The sequence below is a fragment of the Carassius carassius genome, chromosome 45, assembly GCF_963082965.1.
Source record: "Carassius carassius chromosome 45, fCarCar2.1, whole genome shotgun sequence".
Taxonomy (NCBI): domain Eukaryota; kingdom Metazoa; phylum Chordata; class Actinopteri; order Cypriniformes; family Cyprinidae; genus Carassius; species Carassius carassius.
The window spans coordinates 5143169-5153005 of NC_081799.1; the positions used below are offsets into that span (position 1 = coordinate 5143169).

Consider the following 9837-nt stretch of genomic DNA (forward strand, 5'->3'; position numbering starts at 1 on the left):
TTGGGCAAATAACTCTGCCCCAGAGCACTAACACAATTTGCAATGCACATGCTAAGAAGAGGTCCGTCTGCGATGGTTTTCCAAGTGAAGGAGGCTGGCCACTCTGATGGCATGATTTATTTATTCATTTCCCTTTCTCGTTTAATGGAAATATAAAAGCCTGCATTGATTAGAGTTTAAGGATCAGCAGTTAATAGATTAAAAGCTTGCGACGTGGCCAGAGAAGAGCTTCAGCATTTTTCTGGGTTGCTCTTTGCTCAAGGGCTATTGTTTGGGTTACTATTTTCTAGTCATCCTGTATTCTACACTGTGCCTAGAGATAGGGGTCACCCTTGTGCCCTGACCTTGGACCACCTTTCCTGGCTTAAATCTTTATCTACAGGTGCAAATGTGATAGAGGTGGTCAGTAAATGACACGGAAAAGTTCAGGAACCAAATTTACCTCCAAGGCAACAGCAAAAGTGTCAACTCATTGACCTTTCGAAGGCATGCTGGTGATCTTATGGCCTTCAGCTTATAAATAACCATGTCTTCTCCGTGTTTACATTGTCAAGGATCAAGATGCGTCTTTAAATAGAGTCTGGGATGGAAGGCCTGCATCTGGTATTATAATGCTTCAAGAACAGAAATGGAGCCATTGAGGAGAGGACCAATGTTAAGTCACATGCTTGAGTTAAACAGGTTAGTTATGATCCAGGTAGCCAATTTGATAATAGAGAATGTTTTGCGGACAGGGTTAAATGGAAGAATAATAGATTGCATGCAACCCGGGGAATGAATTGTTTCAAGCAGAGCCAAATCTTGAAGACTCCTTTTGGAAGAAAGAACATCGGGGTGTGGTGGAGTTAGTGCATTTGAATGTTCATAACAGGAGGGATACTTTGGGTTCCGAAGTTGACTTGGTGCCCCAAATGTGTTGATAAACAAATATATAGATGGATTTACAACCCCTATACACGTTCAGACCACCTACAGACATGAAAATGAGACACCGGGAATCCATGCAGCATGCAGATGGCTTCATCTACAGCAAATAACATATAGATTTCAATCAGATCAGCAAGGTGCAAAGACACATTTATAATTAAAATAAATTTGAATGCACTATGTTCTAAACTCATGATATATTGTTAAACCTGAATTGCTTAATCACTCAATTCAAACTTTGTGCTGTAGATCCTTTCAGGCATAGATGTATATTTTTATGGACATCATTTATAATGCAACTGGCTGTGATGACATCATTGTGACATTTGTATACTGTGTTCCCATTGGTCCTCACATCGCAAAGATGGCATCATGTTGTGAATTCATTTTTCTATACAGCCAACAGTAAACAAAGCAATGCCATTTTTTTATTTCCAAAGCTGAATTTGTAACCACTACATTTTAAGGCAAAAGTACATTTCAGTTTTGGTGCGAATGCTTAGCGTATGCGTATAGCTGAGAGCTAGACTTTATAAAAAAATCTTGACAGCATGCACGAACATAGACACTTGACACATGCACACAAGAAATGTTCATCTATTTCTAGTGTCTGCGCTATTTTTCTCCAGATATTATGACTGATAAAGATATCTATGTACGTTACTAGAGCTGCATCTTTCTTGTAAACCTTTTAATGCTACAGTCAATTGTTGTTGCCATCTCCAGTAGTTTGTTAGCTAGAATGCACATCACTAGCATATTAAATGTTTATTAGCACTTATAAAGCAAATATTAATGCCTTATTCTGCATGAACATATTTTAGATCCCTTAATCCTACCACATACCTAAACAGCCTTACTAACTATTGATAAGCACCAAAATAAGGAGTTTATTAAGACAAAAGTCATAGGTAATAGTTAGTTAACAGTAATAACTGGTCCCCAAACTAAAGTGTGACCAAAACAAATTGTGCATAAGTGAACTGAGCAAAAACGTATACTGCGTGAAATATTATTATGAATTTGCGCCAAACACCCTTAAATAGCCATGGTAAATATATATCTAGGCTTCACTGTCTTGCAAAAGAGCTAGTATTTCCATCAGGGAATGCAAATCTACTCCATACTGTCTAAGTGATATATTTATTATATGTAAATACATATTAATATATTTTATAAATAAATATTTATTTCCACATAAAAACCCATGTGGAAGTCAAAAAAAGACTTCTCGCATTTGAATGCATTTTGATGAATACTAATACAGCGCAGCGGGTTGGCGGCATTCACATTCTCAATATCAAACGGTAGCAACATCACATTAGTTAGCTCAGTGAAGGGCTAAATTGGAAGAGTCAAGAAAATAACATATATGCTAACCTTGAAAATTCTTGTTTACTGCATAAAATACACAGGCATAAAATACAAATTCGCATGCAAATGAAATGATAAATAAACCAATCAAATCCTAATCGAATAAGCAGCAGATTACCAACACGTCACAACATCTTTAACAACTCAGTTCATAAAGATCATAGACTATTTCATCTCAGTGTGGCCCTGACTCTGAAAATGAGAGCAGTGGGAAGTGTTTTCCTGGTGGATTCCTCAAGCACCAGCTTCTAATTTGTAGAATTTGTGTATGTTGGGGAAGAAAGCATCGGCAGCCCCCGTTGTCTGTGATCAGCCTGCGTTCTGACATCTGTTTAAGGATGTTTATCCAAGGGGTAAGTATGTTAAGGGAAATATTATGCTGGTGTTATTTTACTTTTCTTCTGTTTGAATCATAAACACTGCCCCGGGGCAGGACGGAGAGATTAGAGCGAAAAACACGAGCATGGGGTCTTGAATCACACCCCACGAGACGAATCCCTACCATGATTCCAGACCTAAAGATGTCCTGCTTAATCTGACGATAGGAGTGTATTAATTTAATTAAGCCTAACATAGCACGTGCACCACACTTTAGCTCTTTTATTGAGCCTGCAACGTTTTATTTACATCCACACGAGCTCCCGGACCAGCGCATGTTGCTCTTTTACTGCATTTGTGTGGAAGGAGTCAAACTAAAACCAGGTGCCAAGCTACAGGCTGCTCAGATGACAGCGAGAGCCCCTTCGGTGAAAGCTTTACGAACTGAAACTCTGCACAGAGACAGCAGAGACCCTCATTTAAAAAGAAAATAGGTGTCCGGCAGCCATTCAGTCACCGCTCTCAATAAGGCATGAAACAGGGCATCATTAAGGCAGTGTCAATCCTCCCAGAGTTAAGCTGACCCCCTTTTTGCTAATGTGAGAAGGGCAGAGTCTTTAAAAGCAAAGAGAAAGAGCTTTACCCCCGCAGCATGTCCCTGTGTTACAGATAAAGAGTTTTAGCCCACCAATAAATGCATGTTGCATCCCAATAAGTCAAAAATACCAATAGATATGCATAAGGTTGAATCTCATGAAACCTGTAAAGAATGTGTCCAGGTCATATTTTAATGCACAATAAAAATAAAATTATACTTTGCTTAATGAAAATTGATTTTTTTTTTCTTTTAAGGCTTGTTGCATTGTGACATGACAATTTCCATAAATAAACAAAAACCGATAGATCAAAAAGTCATAATAATAATAATAATAATAATAATAATAATAGTCATATCTGATATTTTCTTCATGTACATTTATTATTATTATTATTTTTTACATTTTTTATGACTCGTGACAAGTTACCATGAGATTTACACCCACAACGAAAATCAAAGAGACAGATGAAGAATGTAAAGGCAGGGAAACTGGCAAGATACAAGCCCAGCCAAAGAACAAAAAGCAGCAGCCCGAGCTGGAGAAGGAGGAGGAGGAGGAGGAGGAGATGAGGAGATTTCCGCTAAAACTAATCAATCAGGTCCTGATAATGGGTTCCATGCAGGAGTGTTGACACTGGGTCAGCTCTTCCCTTGACCTGCGCCTTCAAGGCAGCAGCTACAGAAAAGGCACAGATAACAGAAGCTGGGGCTAATTGTCTGCCTAGTGTCAGGGCTTTTCAAAGCCTCTCCACTTTCACTCGGTCGCACCGTCTTTCTCTCTCATTCCTCCGTCCCCTGATCCTCACCCCCGTCTCTCCTCTCTCCAGCGAACTGGCTACTTTGTTTGCCTCCTCTTCCCGGAGCGAGGCTGTTTGAATCACATTTCTCGCATGGTGCGCGGCTGTCTAATATGCTCGCTCGCATCCTTCTAACATGTGCATAACAGGCAGGGGAGAACCGGGAGACGCCACGGCTAGTGAACACTGTGAGACCTCAAACAAACAGGAAATAATCCATTAGGTGACATTTGCCAATCATTTGTTGATCCCAACAGCTTCCAAAATAGGAGCTCCAAAAAAAAAAACATCTGTCCATCTTTGCATGTCCCTCAAAGCACAAAACCAAATGGCATTGTATGCAACAAAACATTCCTGTTAGAAATGACTGACAGTTTATGAAGAATAGATAGATTAAAGGTACTTACTTAAAAGCGTTTGCTTCCGTCTCTTGACTTATCTTCCACCGCACCTTAATGCCTGTGTCTTGTCCTCTATAGCTGCACACAGATGTGAAAGTGTGTACGTGTGTTTGGGTAGATCAGAAAAGCTCCAGTACTGAAAGTTGCTGTTCTGTAGGCAAAGGCGTGTAGTGTGTGTGTGTATGTGTGTGCGTCTCAAGCAAAGGCTCACACTGCACTGGCTGAAGGGAAACCAAAGCACTTTTAAACTCGCACTGGCTCCCCATGTGACCAGCTCACAGCAGCAAGTGAGGAATATATTAGTGTGGCTTCCTCTGTCCACATGCACCCCCTAGCCACTGTTGCAGGAAGTGTGCACTGCCAGAGAGACACACGCGCACACAGTGACATATGCTTGCAATACCCAGGGCATGATTAACAAAAACACAAATGCAACCACCCAAAGAGAAAAGTATTTTGCTCAGAGTTTGCTCTTTCATAGCTCTGAATAACTTAACAGGGTTTTTAGTAATGCTTTATTTAAGTGTTCGCTTTTTCACAGATGTTCATCTTAAAGTAAGGCAAAAAATAGTCCTTTGGAACAGTTTGATTAAAAAAAATAAATAAATAAATTGCAGACTGAGTGCAATTTGAGACTGTTGAAATCTAAAGACCTCTAACATCGCCATTTGTATGTATTATTTGTATTTATTTATTTATTTATTTTATTGTTGTTGTTTTTTATTTGTAATCTCCCTTTAATAATGTTATTGTCTAGGGAAAACAATCAAGACACAACAGAGACCTCATTAGCCATATTCCTTTCCTCTTGGAACATTTTGATTTGTGGTTACTGTGGTTTTAAATGCACAATATCTGAACTCTCCCAATTGGTATTTGGGTTGTTAAGATAAATAGTTTGCTGGATTCATTTAAAGTGTCCCCTAAAATAATAGATCATATACAAATACAGTATAACAAACAACACACATTAAACTAAATATAATAAACAGTACACACCAAACACAACAAAGCACAGGCAAACATCCTATACACCAAATATAAAAACAACAAACCTCAGATTTAACATAATAAAAAACACATACAAAATGCAACAGTCAATAACCATAAAAACAAAACACCCTAAACAAAATACAATAAACAGTCACTCCAAACACAACAAAAAATGCGCGACAAACGTACTCGGTTACTAACGTAACCTCGGTTCCCTGAGATGAGGGAACGAGTACTGCGTAAGCTAGCTTACGCTATGGGAAAAGGTCCCCTTTTCTCGAGAATATGAAGCCAAAAATTTCCTTAATTTTTAAATAATGTAAAACGCAGTGCTGCAGCACAGCAGACCCAAGCGAAGCGGCTCGCGCGCTTATTGGCTGTGCTGCGGCAACTGCAGCAACCTATGGTGAGGCGGCGGAGAGTAACGAACCAATGGGGGCGCTTCGCGCCCATTGGACGTCAGAGCGCGCCAAAATAGGCGTGGCTGGAACTATATAAGCCACCGCTTCACCATAGGGATCAGGTTTTAAATCGACTGAAGCGATCACCCGGTCCGAGCACATAGCACGGCAGGTTACGCAGTACTCGTTCCCTCATCTCAGGGAACCGAGGTTACGTTAGTAACCGAGTACGTTCCCTTTCGAGAGTACTCTCGTACTGCGTAAGCTAGCTTACGCTATGGGAACACAATGTAAAACGCCGTGCGTGCTCGGGAACTTCGACCTGATACAGCCCAAGGCGAGAGCTCGGGGCTTTATAGCAGGAGAAATCCCAATCCCAACAGCCAACCTTAGTGAGCTTTATATAGGGAACGAAAAAAAAGGGGGACGTGATAAGGCTTAGCACGTCTATATAGAAAGTACCCTGGCCTGCAGGGCAGGGACTTGCAGATTATAGAATCTAATAAATGTGGACGGAGAGGCCCAGCCTGCCGCCGCACAGATATCATCCAGTGGTATCCCGCAGGACCACGCCCATGACGAGGCCATACCTCGGGTGGAATGGGCTCTGATGCCGAACGGGCAGTGAAGGCCCTTAGATTTGTAAGCCAGCGAGATAGTGTCTACTATCCATCGCGATAGGCTTTGCTTCGTGGTGGCGAGACCTCGGGTGCGCCCACCAAAGCATATGAAGAGCTGGTCCGACCTCCTGAATAAGGCAGAGCGCGCAATATAGGTTTTAAGAGCCCTGACGGGGCAGATGAAGCTCGCGTTGCTTTCGTCGCTTTGCGAGGAAAGGGCTGACAGCGAGATGACCTGCGCTCTGAACGGTGTTGAGAGCACCTTGGGGACATAGCCGTGTCTTGGTCTGAGAATGACTCTGGAGTCATTAGGCCCAAACTCGAGACAGTCAGCGCATGTAAATCCCCCACTCGCTTGACTGAGGCCAGAGCCAGTAGAAAAGCGGTTTTGAACGAAAGAAGCTTCATATCGACAGACTGAAGCGGTTCAAAAGGGGGGCCCTTTAAGGCCTCTAGGACCGTGGACAGGTCCCAGGAAGGGATTGAAGGGGGTCGGGGAGGGTTCATCCGACGAGCTCCCTTAAGGAAACGAATGACCAGTTCGTTTTTTCCCAGTGATAGGCCGGCCACCGGAGCATGAGAAGCTGCAATGGCTGCCACATACACTTTGAGTGTAGACGGGGATCTGCCCGCATCTAAACGCTCCTGTAGGAAGGAGAGTATCTCCGACACGTCACATAAGTGAGGGTCTAGGTTCCGTGTCCCGCACCAGGTGGAGAACACTGACCATTTCTGCGCGTATAGGCGCCTGGTTGAGGGCGCTCTGGCTTCCGTAATGGTCTTTAACACTCTCTCAGGGAGGTTCCCGGGTACCCGTTGAGGGGCCATACATGAAGGGCCCAAAGTTCGGGGTGGGGATGCCAGAGCGCGCCCTTCAGCTGCGTGAGGAGATCTTTCCGCAGCGGTATTGGCCATGGGGCTGTACTGGACAGCTGCATCAGCTCGGAGAACCAAGGTTGGGTCGTCCAGAGTGGGGCTACTAGCAGCATAGCACATCTGCTCTTCCTGACCCGATCGATGACCTGCGGCAGCATCGCGACCGGTGGGAAGGCATAAAGCGGGCGTCTGGGCCAATCGAGGGCCAGCGCGTCCCTGCTCTTTGAAAAATATATTGGGCAATGAGCGTTGTCTTCTGAGGCGAAGAGGTCGACCTCTGCCCTGCCGAAGATGCTCCACATCAACTGAACCGTCTGTGGGTGAAGAGACCACTCCCCAGGGGGAACATTCGCCCTGGAAAGCATGTCCGGGCCCCGGTTCAGGATGCCAGGTACATGCGCTGCCTTTAGCGAGCGCAGATTGCAATCTGCCCATGTCAGAAGACGCTCGGTCAGGGTGTGCAAGGTTTCTGACCTGACACCACCCTGGCGATTTATGTAGGCCACCACTGACATGCTGTCTGATCTGACCAGAACGTGATGGCCCTTTAAAAATGGGAGGAAAGCTTTCAGGGATAGTTCGACCGCTATCATCTCCAGACAGTTTATGTGTAACAGTCGCTCCGGGCTCGACCAGAGGCCGGAGGCAGACCTGCCCTCGTACAGGGCGCCCCAACCGAGGTTGGATGCATCTGTCGAGACTACTTTCCATTTCGAGACAGCGCCCGTGCTTACGCCTAACTGATACCAGTTGGCTATTTTCCAAGGGGCCAGAGCTGCGATGCAGCCGTGGGTCACCCTGATGCGCGCGCGGCCTGAAATCCATGCGCGCGCTGGAACACGGTCTCTCAGCCAGCGCTGTAGTGGGCGCATGCGCAGCAGGCCCAGTTTGAGAACCGCAGAGGCTGATGCCATCAGACCTAGCATTTCCTGAAATCGTTTGAGCGGGTAAAGAGACCCGGCTTTGAACGACACGGCTAAATGCTGAATAGTGAGAGCGCGCTGTGACGTCAGACGCGCTGTACATGTCACAGAGTCTATGTCTATCCCCAAAAAGGAAATCCTCTGGCTGGGAGACAGAGCGCTCTTGACAGTGTTGATCGTGAGACCCAGGCATTCTAAATGGCTGAGGATCCAGGATCTGTGTGTCGTCAGTAGTTCCTCGGAATGGGCTAAAACTAGCCAGTCGTCGAGGTAGTTCAATACTCGCACTCCCCGGATTCTCAGGGGTGCGAGAGCGGCATCCATGCACCGCGTAAACGTACGGGGCGCTACGGAGAGGCCGAATGGAAGAACCATGTACTGATAAGTCTGCCCCTCGAAGGCGAATCTCAAGAATGGCCTGTGATGGGGTGCTATTTGAATGTGAAAGTAAGCGTCTTTCAGATCCACTGAGAAAAACCAATCCCTCGGGCGAATTTGCGCGAGTATTTGTTTGGTAGTTAACATTTTGAACGATCGCGTCATAAGCGCTTTGTTCAAACGTCTGAGATCTAGGATGGGTCTGAGACCGCCATCCTTTTTTGGTACGAGGAAGTAGCGGCTGTAAAAGCCTGACTCGCGCTGCGCAGGGGGGACAGTTTCTATCGCCTCTTTTGCAAGAAGGTTTATCAGTTCGCCGCGAAGGACGTGTGTCATTTCGCTTTTCACTTTCGTTTCGACCACGGCGCGAAAGCGCGGCGGTCTGCGAGCGAACTGGAGCGAGTAACCTCGTTTTATTATATTCAAAACCCAATCTGATATGCCGGGGATGGCCTGCCATGCAGCGGCTCGTGCGGCTATGGGTTGAATGTGCTTCGGGCACTGGCCGCCTGTTATGAGGGGACCAGTAGCTCGAGTATGCTGTGCTTGTGACACTGTGGTGACAGCGCTTATTTGTAGGGTTGCGCACTGAGAAGTGGGCACGCGCGCTACATTTAGAGCACCTCCGGCGCGAGCGGGAAGGTGGGCATGAAAGGAGACCCGAGTGAGTCTTTGTGACACTTGGGGGAGTGTGTATACATGTAGGGGTGCGTACTGTGTAGTGGGCACACTGCCTACATAGAAAAAGCTCTTTTTGTGCTTTATTGAGGTCGCCGTGAAAACGGCGTTTGTGTGCAGGCGTGCGTGCATTGTAACAGGCTCGTTTACTGCAGTATAGACATCTCCAACCGCCTTTAGTGAGGGGATTGGAGGAAGCATGTGAGGTTTCTTGTGTGGTGGTCCGGCCGCAGCGGGACTTAACCACGGTCTTTTCAGCCCGAAGGTCAGGAGGGCTTCGGAGGCTCGGGGTTCAGCACAATCCTGGGCCGAGGTCCCCGTCTCTCTGGCGGTTTGCGGCTCGTAGAGCGAGAGCGGTGCTGGGTTTTGGTCGCTGGGCGAGACTGTAAGTCTGGCTGCGATGGCTTCGAGGTCTGAGGGGGCGGCGCGTTTCTACGGCGTCCCGCAGCAGAGCTAGAGCGTTTCGGCAGGAAGTGTCTCATTGCCTGCGACGTTTTCTGAGCCTCAGTGAAGCGTTCAGCGAAACCCTTAACCGACTGGCCAAAGAGGCCGG

General features: G+C 45.8%; 1 protein-coding gene across 2 annotated transcripts in view; it reads right to left on the reverse strand.

Moving 5' to 3' along the window:
• cntfr (ciliary neurotrophic factor receptor) overlaps positions 1-4641 on the reverse strand; it is a 192005-nt gene extending 187364 nt beyond the window's left edge. For both annotated transcript variants that reach the window (XM_059539326.1, XM_059539325.1), the window contains exon 1: positions 4422-4641. The gene's annotated coding sequence lies outside the window, so the exon portion shown is untranslated. The remainder of the gene's footprint in view (positions 1-4421) is intronic.
• Positions 4642-9837: the final 5196 nt, after the last annotated feature.